At 33.8% G+C, this 12,321-nt stretch overlaps 1 protein-coding gene and 1 pseudogene across 4 annotated transcripts in view; both read right to left on the bottom strand.

The window, feature by feature from the left end:
- Nucleotides 1-12,321, bottom strand: part of LOC129767523 (zwei Ig domain protein zig-8-like) — a 275,193-nt gene that overhangs the window by 144,109 nt on the left and 118,763 nt on the right. The window lies entirely within an intron of this gene.
- On the bottom strand, nucleotides 2,478-2,560 carry LOC129772265 (U4 spliceosomal RNA; annotated as a pseudogene).

Here is a 12,321-nt window from a genome sequence, read left to right as displayed (position 1 = left end):
TGTGTTTCATTTGTATGGCAGCACATACCCCCCTCCACCCTAAGAGAGGGGGAGGAGGATCTTACCACCATAGAATCATTTGTTGTAACCTAAAACCTCCACATGCCTCAATTCACTTCATTTGCTTGATTTATTCGCGACTAATGCTGAAGTTTGGGTTTCATTTGTTTGGCAACCCCCTTAGAGAGGGTGGGTGGAGTGTCTAACTACCAAAGAAACATTTATTGCACCCTTAAACCTCCATATGCCTAATTTGGTTTCATTTGCTTGATTAATTCTCGAGTAATTTCTTTAATTTCTAGACAATAATATTCCCTCAGGAGACCATGGAAACGTGTGTATTACAAAGGTAGTGATATGATTTTTCGATGATCAATTCCCAAGAATTAGCAAACCACTTAACAAACCCAAAATTAGACTATTCTGCGGTCCTCGGATCGAGTGTTACCCTATATGTTCATTCATCTCTCTGTTTCAGGATTTCATTCACGGCGCAAATTCTGCCATGTGTGGGAGAATATTTTCCAGCAACTTTAGATAGGCGCGTGTAGCATCCCAATTCTAGTGAAATTAGGGCACTCGTGGGTATGTCATTCATCCCTCCTTGCTACGCAGACTTCTGCGAATGTCGATTGAACCAGTACGAAACATTTTGTCTGCTGATTTTAATTGAATGTATTTATAACGGCACGTGCCGTCCCTTCAATTCTTCGGAAAGGATAGCTTTTGATATGGGTGCGCAAATTGTTGAGCTTTGACGTGTGCTGAATGGCATTTCCGGCCCGGTTGGCATCGGATCCCTTCTCATGACCGCACCGTGTCAAATTCTATACGAAACAGTTCAATTTCCAGGTATAATTACTCTCAAACTGCCATTCATGCTGTTAATCACCGCACCATAATGAATGCTCTAGCAAACAGACCTTCTCCGAAAGCGGCGTGTCTTTTGAGATGTGTGAATTATTGATGTCATGCTCGAGCAATCTTGCTAATTTGTTGCGTTTGGCATATATGGGCGCAAAACCGAGCAATATATATATATGTATATTTTGCGCGCTGTCTGGCACCTGGTACGCAAAACGGCGAGCGATCGCGGTCGGAATCCGGTAAACAACAGTCGATGCCTGAGGGGGAAACCGCGACGTTTATTCGGCAGCGAGTGAATATTGGCGAGCTCTGCGTATTTTCGCCAGGAGACCTGTAGCCACAAGTCATGTGTATTCATCATCCGGCCGTTGCGTTGGAACCAACTCAGCATCCCTGAGGAGAGAGACAGAGAGAGCGAGCGAGAAAGCTCTCTAATGATGCTGCACACCCACCGAGACGGGGCCATAAATATATATCGCATCCGATGCGGACCCGGTCGATTTTCCACCATGTAGAACCTGCTTTGGCGAAAATGGTGCTACCATGCGGGGGCTACATTACCAAAGCGCTTCGTTTAATGAAAATTCGTGAAACACGCAGCTTCCAGGTGGTTGTTATCTATGTCTGTCGGGAAGGAAAAATTTCACGATAAAAGGGTCTGCATGACACTCGCAGCAAGCACGGTCCGATGTTGTTTGTGGTCCAGCAGACGTGAACAGTGTGATGCTGCTGCTTGGGCTGCATCCAGTCGAGTGGATGCGGTCGGTGTGGGTGTCAGATTTTTTTTCCCCTGGTCACCGTTGGGAACCACCAGAAACTGGAACAACGATACGGCTTTTCATTGGCTGCACATTTCCGCTGGAAGCAACTAGTATAAGCGACGGTTGATTTATGGTGTTTGTTTGCGGAGCGGGACGCTGTACACATGTCTTGTGCTGGCCTATCTTTTGCTGCGCGAAATTTGTTTTATGAGAGTTTTTGGATCTACTTCACACGATGGGGAACAATATATTATTTTTTTTTTCTGCCAAAAAATACCTGTTGTCCGCCATGTTTTCGATCGCTTATTGGACACATGTTGTGGTTAACATACAAGGCAATTATTTTGAATTGCTCTGCTCACAATACAACACGTCAATTATTTATAGTTAGGCGAATTTCAAACGGTTTGATAAGGGATATTCATTTCAAACTTTATGTCTACAGTTTTATTAGAAACTAGCTGATCCGGCGAACTTCATCCCGCCCAAAATTATTTTTTTGATATGAATTCTTCCGAACATTCACGTTTTCACGAACGATCGTTGGTTCAATCGGGTACAGTTTCCATTTACTTTAAATTTCCTATTACTTCTACCAAAACTCGTCATTATATATGCATTTATTTTCAGACACAATTTTCGCTGGAAATTCTTGATTGATTTGCACATAACATGTTTCTCCGTTACATGGAATACATGTTTGATACGATTCATATTGGATCATTTCTTCTTCGAGTTTTGCGCTTAGCAACAGATTTGGCCTTCCTTTTTATTTATATCGACAAAAAACTATGGATGGGTTATACCTATGATATAACCGCAGGGTTGACGTAGGACTGCCGTTGGCTTAGTAATCATTTGTGTTTTTCAATTAGCAATAATCGCACTTCGAATGTTCCTCATTAGGTACGATATCGCCGCTGCGCAGAGCTAATGATTAAATTATTGATTAAACTAGTGAATGAATGAAACAATTTACGAATTCAATTGCAAACAAATCCGAAATTCCGTCAATTAATGCATTATGGTAGTGGTTATCGCAGCAAATAGCAAATTTTTCAATAATTATTCATTTAGGGAAGAAACCTAAAAATGAGGGGAGTCCTCCTAGAGATAATAAATTATTTATCAACATTTTGCCTAATCATCAAACGGTATGCGTAGGATTTCAGTGAGCTGGCGATGCAGTCTTGAATAACCGAGCCAAAGCATTGCATTTGTAGACCGTGTTAGCAAAACGCATTCCGGGGTGTTGAAACGCATGGTGGTATAAAAAGTACTGCCGAGATCTGGAATGCCGATTTTCCCAACTTATTGGTTTCCGAATCTGTGTTGGGAAAACATATTCCGGTTTGCAAAAACGCAAGCGAGTACAAAAGTACCCGCTGCTTGCATCTATTTTGCCATGCCGATTTCCCCAAGCTCCATGGTTTTGAAGTCTGTGTTAGGGAAACATCCATTCATTCATGCGATGGTACCTCAATCGCTGTTCAATTATAACTGAGTTGGTTTCCGAGCGGCGCTCGCTTATATACCGATTGGTGATTTCTTGTTTTGAAAACAATTTTAAGGCTATTGAAACAAGTTTTTGGATCAAACAGTAACAAGAATATAACTCGTAGACATTTTATCTTTCGAATGAAGTGTTTATCATACCATTTCGTTCAGTTGTTTAGGAGCTATTAACGCTCAAAATCTCGGTCTCCTAGTTTTCGAAACTTTGATTTTACACCCCGGTATAGAAATGAAAGACGTAGTCCTACGTCAAAATATAAGAATGCGTTATTTCGTCTGAAAATCCACTTCTACCTTCGAATAAATATCAGTTTCGTTAGCGCAAACATCGAATGGACTAACAACGCTTCTCAGGATGTAATTGTCAAACATTTCGAACAAATTCGCAAATTTTCCGACCTTCCTTCAGAGTTTTACGAAAATTTTCCGATTTTTCTCTCCACTATATTGATCTATGGGCCGAGACGAATACAACAAAATAAAGACGGATGAAATCGTATCGTTCCTTTTCCGGGCTATTGCTCTCACCAACACATTTGGCTTCCATTTCTATTTATATAAACAAGTTCGAACAATTACTTACGGGTAGTTACAAATCATGTTTAATTTTGCAAACACCATGATTGCATCAATTTATTTTTATTCCAAAATCATCCAATACATTTCTCCGAAACCGATTGTTTTCTATTTAACAAATATTATGCAAATGGAATAGTATAATCATGCATAGTGCACGGAATGAAAATCGCTAATGAAATCTTTTTCATACTCACGCCCGGTGCAAGGGGGGAACTTAAGATGCGAACTTTCTCTTATGCTCTGTTTTGTTTCGGTGTGTCGATACAAGCTCTGGACTGAGCGTATTCTAAGAATGTATTTGTAGAACGACTTGATGATGTTATGTTAGGGTGTCGATGAAAATGGTCATCTCGTATTTCAAAAAGTTACCACATAAAAAATATTCACCATCTCGAAAAAACATCCTATGCCAAATATCAGCTCAATCGGATCTAAGGGAGAGTGGCGCAAAGCGGTTAAAGTTTGCGTTTTTTGAAAATCGAAAAATCACCCAAGAGGGGAAATCGGGGTTTTCGAAAAAAAAAATTGATGTCAAATGTCTTAAAATTGCATGAAACGTCAAGATTTAGTGTCATCTCGGAAAAAAAATTCTCAAAAATCGACATTCTGGGTCTTTTTTTTTTCGGAAAACGAGACAAAAAGTATGGTTTTAGGTGCCAATAAAAATAGTTATCTCGAGTTCTCATTCTTAACTTGCTGCGAAAGATTCGCAAAATCTGAAACACAATTATTCAAAAAATTAAATATCTAAAATCCATCAAACTGAAATCAAACATTCCAAGGAATCTAAAATCTACGGACATGGAAGGAAAAAAGGAAAAAACAAAAATTCTAAAACCTAGAATTTTACCATCTGGATTCCTAAATTCCATAATTAAATAACTTTTCAAAAATAAAAAATAAACTGGAATTAAGAATCCAAAAATATAAAAATATATATATATATAAATTTTAAATCAAATGATCAAAAATGCAGAAATAAAAGAGGTCAAAAATCAAAAATTGAATCCAAACAAAATAAACATAATGACTGAAAAAATATGAAACTCAACAATCTGGAATCCAATATAACAAAAAATCTAAAATTGAAAAAAAATATCAATTCAAAATTAAAAAAAAATTACTTTGAAAAATTAAAATCCAAAAGTTCAAAGAAATCAAACAATCAAAATTCCATGAACCTTAAAATTTAGATCGAGAAATCTGAAATCCAATGATCCAAAATTCTAAACATAAAAAAACTAAGTTTCAAAAGTCCTAAATCCAAAAATATGATGTCCAAAAATCAAAAATCCAACAAAATCACATGATTCACAAATCTAAGAATCCAAAAACCAAAATCTGGAATTCAATGATCCAAAATAAAAAAAAACAAGCTCGAAAATACGAGATATAAATATGAAAATCTTGAGTCTCAAATCCTAAAATATGAATCCACAATACATAAAAATCATAAATAAAATTCATAAATAAAAATAAATCAATACAAATGTTCTAAAAATCTAAAATCCAAAAATATAAAATATAATCTCCCAAAATCAAAAATCCAATAATCCAAAACTCAAAAATCCAGAATCTAAACTAACAAAATCAAAAACCCACAGATATACAAATATGAAATGATATAATCCAGAATTATAAAATTCGAAAATTTCAATCTAATCGGATATTCCCAAATTTTAAAATATAAAATTCATATTCCAGGAATTGAATATTCAAAATTATAGAGAAAACAAAACTATCCAAAATCCAAATCTTTAAAAATGTATGATCCAAGAAATCTAAAATTCCAATATCCATAGATATGAAATCCAATAATCCCAAAAACCCAAAACGTAAAATTCATAAATAAAAAAAAAATAACTTCAAAAAATTTTAAACACAAAAAAAATTTAAATCCAAAGACCAAAAACCCATAAACCTTTAAATCTTAAATCCAAAATCTCGAATATAATGATCCAAAATTCAGAACTTGAAAAAAAGGAGGTTCAAATGTATATAATATTAAAATTAGAAAAATGAAAAACATAAATCAAATGCTGATCATAAAAATCTTAGATCAATATATCAAAAATCCTAATATCTGAAATACGATAACCAAAATTTCAAAAAGAGAAAATTCCAATAATCTAAGATTAAAGAAATATGAACTAATATAGTCAATAAATCTAAAAATCTTGAATCCAAAAATCTGCAATCCGATGATACAAAATTAAAAATGGAAAAAATAGTGCAAAAATATGATATCATAAAAAAATAAAACATAAAAATTCCAACTATCCAACTATCCAAAATTAAAGAATCAAGAATTTTAATCTCAATTCTCAAAAACAAAAACCCAGGAATCTGAAAATGTGAAATATTATAATAATTATAATTCAAAAAATAATGGATTTAAAAATATGAAATCCGAAATTTGAAATCCACAAACATAAAATCTAAAATATAGAAATAAAAAAAACTTTCAAAATACAAAAATATAAAATCCAAAATCTCAATATCTGAAACCCAAAAATTTCAAAAATCAAACTCATAAATCGAAAATTACAAGATATTATAATAAAAAAGATGTCAAAATCAAGAGATCTAAAATTAAAAAAAAAATAATCTAAAACACAAAACAATTCACATATATGATCCAAAAATTAATTATTTCAAAATCCGAAGAAATTATTGAATTTCCAAAAAAAAACAAAAAAAAAACCAGACCGAAAAATCTAAATATCTAAAATGAAAAGACCTGAAATCTAATGAATCAAAACACCAAGAAATCTGAAATAAAAATAAAAAAGGGTTGTTAAAAAAATAAGAAATCGAAATTCAACAACAGAACTCCAGAGAAACAATGGTCAATATTCAAGAATTCAAAATCTTAAACACGAAAATCTGAAACCAAAAAGTTCTAAAATAAAAAAAAAGAAAAGGATATTCAAAAATCTTTAATCCAATACTATGAAAATATAAATTTAGGAATTTTTATATATTTTTTTAAAATTTAGAATCTAAGATCACAAAACAATCACAGGGAAACTTCGATATAACGTACCCTCGTTATAACGTAACTCGTTATACACATATTCAAAGTCCAAAGAAATAATGTTTTGAATATTGTTTTTCTGAAAGAATAATAAATTATCTGTATTTTGATACTAAAGATTGATTTGTACCTTTGACCAATCCCGAAGTACAACTTTTTTTGTGATCCTGGATTCTAAATGAATCAAATTTTAATCAACAGTACAAAGGGAAACATCATGAGAAAGGTTGGCTTCGTCTTCTAGTTGAATTTATTTATTAACCTTACTTAAAATGCAAAACAATTAAGTAATATAAGCTACATTTCTGAGTTCTTTATTGTGCTTCGATATAACGTAACATTTTGAAAGTAAAATGTACGTTATATCGAGGTTACCCTGTAAATCGAAAATTGAGAATGATATGATTGAAAAAACTGAAAAACTAAAGTTTAGATACATCGAATTATCAGATCAAAAATCCAGTAATTCAAAATTTGAAATCTAAAAATCTTAAATGCAATGACGAAAAAACCTTATAATATTAAATTCAAAAAAGAATCAAAATCTATAAATCTAAAACCCAAAAATCCAAAACTCTGTCATCTCAAAATCTGAAAACTAGCCAATTATTAAAAAAACTTAAATCCAGAATGTAAAACAGAATATAAAATCTGAAGTTCAATTATTTAAATTCCAAAATAGATATTAAAAACTTTAGAATGCAAAATTTCAAAACCTTAAAGTACCAGAATTATACATTGAACAATTCAAAAAATATAAAATTAAAAAACTCCAAGTATATAGAATTTATCTAAATATTAAACTCCTACCTATAAATCTATAAAATTGTATAAATAAAAAAATCTAAAATACAAAAAACTTGAAAACCTGATATATAAAATCCAGAAATCAAAAGCCGAGCAAACTCTAAATTCTAAAAATCTAACAATCAAAAATCTAATAGTCAAAAACCTAAAATCTAAATTCTCAAAATCTAAACGAAATTATCAAAAAGATCTGAGAATAAAAAATTCAAATACCTGAAAACTAATAACCAAAAAATCACAAAATGAAAAAAATCTGTTCAAAAATCTAAATCTCAAAAATAAACTAAAATCAAAAATCCATAAATTTAAAAATAAAAAATCCAACATCTTAAAATTCTCATTTGAAAAAGCTGAAATCCAATAATCAAAAAAACCTTAAATTGAAAAATGAAGAAAAATGTCGTATACATAAATGCACCAAAACCGTCAGAAATCTTGAACCTAAAATTCCAGAATCAAAAACTTGAAAATCTTAAATTATCCATAATCCAAAAAAATCAACATTCGCAACAAAATAAAAATACAGCAATTCAAAAACCGGGAAACTAATACAGGTCGGACTCGATTTTCCGTAGTATTGATTTTTTCCGGATAATCAAATCCTCCGGAAAACCGAATCATAAAAAAACGAATTTTCTCTCGGTAAACGTAATATAATAGTGATTTGCACTTATTTATTAAACGGTTTTATATAGCTTGGCTTGTTCGTATGTTTGTGACTTTGTAACTTTGTAACTTTGTCTGTAGCGCTGTACCACATTAATAGAAATTTAACCTCCTTCCTGTTGACCGATTGACTGCATATTTTATCAAAACCCCATCAATATGGGTACCATATGAAAGGGCTTGACTAGTAGAACACAGTTATTTATAAAAATACAAATTCAAAATGGCCGCCATCACAAAATGGCGACATTTTTTTTCAATTCATCTATATGGGTATCGAAAGAAAAGGATTTGACTAGTAGAACATACTTATTTGTGAAAATGTAAATCCAAAATGGCGATACATGTTTTTATTTCAAAACCCCATCAATATGAATATCAAATGGAAAGACCTGACTAGTGACATTAGATTATGAAAAATCCAAGTTCAAAATGGCCAATTACAGCTGACTCGACCCTCTACGATTTTTTTAAAACTTGGTACAATTTATGGAAACTACCAAAAATTACAATTTTCATTATTATATGACCAATTCAAATTACGACTGATTTTAAAAGGGTGTAATCAAAATGGTTGACCTTTCTTTAAAAAAATTATAACTCAAAAACCAGATGCCTGATTAAAATATGATGTTTGACAAAATTATTGGAAAATCAATAAACCGTTACATTTTGAAGGTACTGTTAGAAAATCATTCTCAAAAATTAAACTTAATATTAAAATATTTTATATCTTTATGTCATCTATTGTAAGTTCTGCTAACATATCGTCCAGGTCTTCACTTGCGTATAGTTCCTCAATATCCGAATCGGAGCTCGACGAGATAGTACTCGAAACTTTTCTTTCAGCGCTTCCCACTATTTCGTCGTCACTACTTCCCTCGCTTTCAGATTTACTATTACGCCGTCCGGTGAACATTTTGAGGATGAAAAAAAACACATGGCGACTAAGAAAAAACTTTTTGGAATAAACAGGGGCATATCCGAGTTGCGCAATTATTATTCTTATTCTCAGAAAAAAAAACTTGCAACTTGCCTCTTATTTTAGCTTTTTATCAACCAAGCGTGCAGAACAATGAAAACGAATCACGTGGGAAGTCGGAGTTGCTAATTGCGATATAGTTTGTGACGATTATTTTCCCACAAAAGTGACATATGTTCCTGGTATGATATATTCACAGAATTTTCGCAATCGATTGAACAGAATATTCCATACTATCCAATAAAATTGTAGTTATTCATCGTCATCGAATATAGTATATACAGTAAGTACGTTCGGTTGAATTTAATTTTTTATTATCACTGGCAACACTGTACATCTGGCTGAAAAATTATTTTTTATAAGTTTTCTAATCAGTAGTCGGTTGATTTAATTCGAACTCAACGAAAAAGAGGCCGAATCGAACCCGAATTCATTATTATCGTCGCCCTCTTTTTTGTCTAGTGCACCGAGAGTTGAATTTGGGCCCCGTTCTACGTAAGCATAGTCCCATTTGATATCTATCATTAGGTGACATGGTTTTTTTACGCGGATTTTCCAATTAACGAGGTGTTTTTTTACGCGGATTTTCCAATTAACGCGGTTTTTTTACGCGGTTTTTTTACGAGGTACGTATCCCCCTCGTAAAAAAACCTGGGTGTATATTAATTGCGATGTCATCCCGGTTGCATCATTCCAGTTGAAATCGATCGTTTGCCTTAAATTGAATTATGTGGATCGTTTTCGCAAGTCGTCGCATCGCTAAACGGTTTTCGTAACCATCACTCACCGAATGAAAGATGTGACATCATCATCGTGAATGCATGAGTGTTTGTATTAAATTCGACCTGGGGACTGTTCCTTGATTAATCCCGTTCAAAATAGCAAACCCAGTATCAGTAACTTTGTCCAAAACAAAAGTAATTGACATTAACTCTGTATACATTTACACTAAAGTAATTGTATCTATTTATTCAATTTATTCAAACCGTTCAGAAAATAAATATAATCAGTACGTTTTCAACTCTCGGATGGAATCGTTAAACGTTTTGACTTCAGAGTAATTTCCAATCCAGATCCAGAACCATGACAGACATGTAACGCATTTCTCGACAGCCACGTCAAGGCCTACATCGGCTTTCATCCGCAATGGCATCATGTAATTTTGGTTTTGGTACGTGCAACAATTGCCCCGGAGAAGCATTTTTTATTTTTCTAAACCTAACCCGTTTAGAATCTCAACGTTGCACTAATAAATACCTTGTACAGGGGAAGGCTAAATTGAGGAGACGCAACTCCATTGCAGAATGTATTGCCATCGGAAGGGAAGATAAGCTCCATCTTCTATTCCTTTGACGTCATGTATCAGAAGAAGAAAAAAGGAATGAAAAATCGAGGAAACCCCCATTATATACGAAAAAAGGAATTACAGCACACAAAAGATGGGAAAAGTCGTGCGGAAGGAGAAAGATGTTGCAAAAACAGACTACGTAAACAAAAGCAACCCCCCGTGATGAACGACGGTGGGGGAGGGGAGGCTACTTTTCCGCTGGAAAGATCCACCAGCTCCACTGATGCAGCGTGAGAAGAAGAGGAAAAGTGGCGCCTCGGGTGTCGGGTGGAACACATGGAAGGAGCTCGACATGAGAGCGGACGCAAAGAAAAATAACATAAAATCTCGCACATCAAACACAGCCCTCCTCCCCGTTGTGATCGTTGCGATTGAGTGGCAGTGAAGATATGTTTAGCCACATCCTGAGTAGGACACGTGTTCCGCGATTGACAAGTTCGTAGAAGCCACAAGTAAAAGTTGTTGCAATTGAGTTGTCTGTTTGGAGGGGGGGGGGGGGGGGGGCGTTGGATTGGCGATGCCAAGTTTTCGTGGGGAACCAAGTTTTCCCACGCCGCGGGGGATGTCTTCAACGCAAGTTAATTAAATGTGTGTGTTCCTACTTTCAGTTTGGCGTACTGTAAGAGTCAATTTCCCAGACTTCGATGAGGTTCCTAATGGGATTTTGGTATGTGTCGGTTGTGAAAGCCAAACCGTAACAGCTGAAGATGATGTAAATATGATGTATCATGGAATTGTGCGAAGCTTGAAATTCGACGTTGTATTATAAATTTATTGCATCATTTATCTGACAATAATTGTATTTGAATAATATCATTTATTCAAACTCAGTTATTCAAACATCACACAAGCTGTAAACAACCGGAAACACATTTTATAATATGCTTATTTGTTTTTTTTTTGTATGTATTCAATGCTGTTAAAACGGTTCCCAAAAGGCGTTCGTACCTCATTACGCCAAGTGATGAATTCCGGGAGGAATTCCGAATGGACAGCATCATAAAATTGGCCGAGCAAAAAAATGCTTGCTCTCAATTGCCCTAACATTGATCTATGGGCAGAGATGAATGCAACAAATGAAGACAGCTCAAATCGGAGGATCCGTTTACGAGTTTTGCGCTTAGCAAACCCATTTGGTGATTCATCTTTATTTGTATAGATTATTTATCAAATTTTCAAAATAAATATAACAAAGCTTCATCGAAACTTTCTTTCTGTAATTCGCAGTCTTCAAAGGTGAAGTTTTCTCCGAACATTATTCTCAATTTTCATTTTGAAAGGAGTGTACGCCTGAAGAAAACATTTTCCTTTTCCTTTTTCCTTTTCCTTTTCCTTTTCCTTTTCCTTTTTCCTTTTCCTTTTTCCTTCTTTTCCTTTTCCTTTTCCTTTTCCTTTTCCTTTTCCTTTTTCCTTTTCCTTTTCCTTTTTCCTTTTTCCTTTTTCCTTTTCCTTTTCCTTTTCCTTTTCCTTTTCCTTTTCCTTTTCCTTTTCCTTTTCCTTTTCCTTTTTCCTTTTCCTTTTTTCTTTTCCTTTTTCCTTTTCCTTTTCCTTTTTCCTTTTCCTTTTCCTTTTCCTTTTCCTTTTCCCTTTTCCTTTTCCTTTTCCTTTTCCTTCCTTTTCCTTTTTCCTTTTTCCTTTTCCTTTTTCCTTTTCCTTTTCCTTTTCCTTTTTCCTTTTCCTTTTCCCTTCTTTCCTTTTCCTTTTCTTTTCCTTTTCCTTTTCCTTTTTCCTTTTCCTTTTCTCTTTTCCTTTTCCTTTT

The sequence above is a fragment of the Toxorhynchites rutilus genome, chromosome 2 (genome assembly GCF_029784135.1).
Source record: "Toxorhynchites rutilus septentrionalis strain SRP chromosome 2, ASM2978413v1, whole genome shotgun sequence".
NCBI classification, from domain to species: domain Eukaryota; kingdom Metazoa; phylum Arthropoda; class Insecta; order Diptera; family Culicidae; genus Toxorhynchites; species Toxorhynchites rutilus.
Note: the sequence above shows the minus strand (reverse complement) of the source record. Positions and strands in the feature narration are given on the sequence as shown.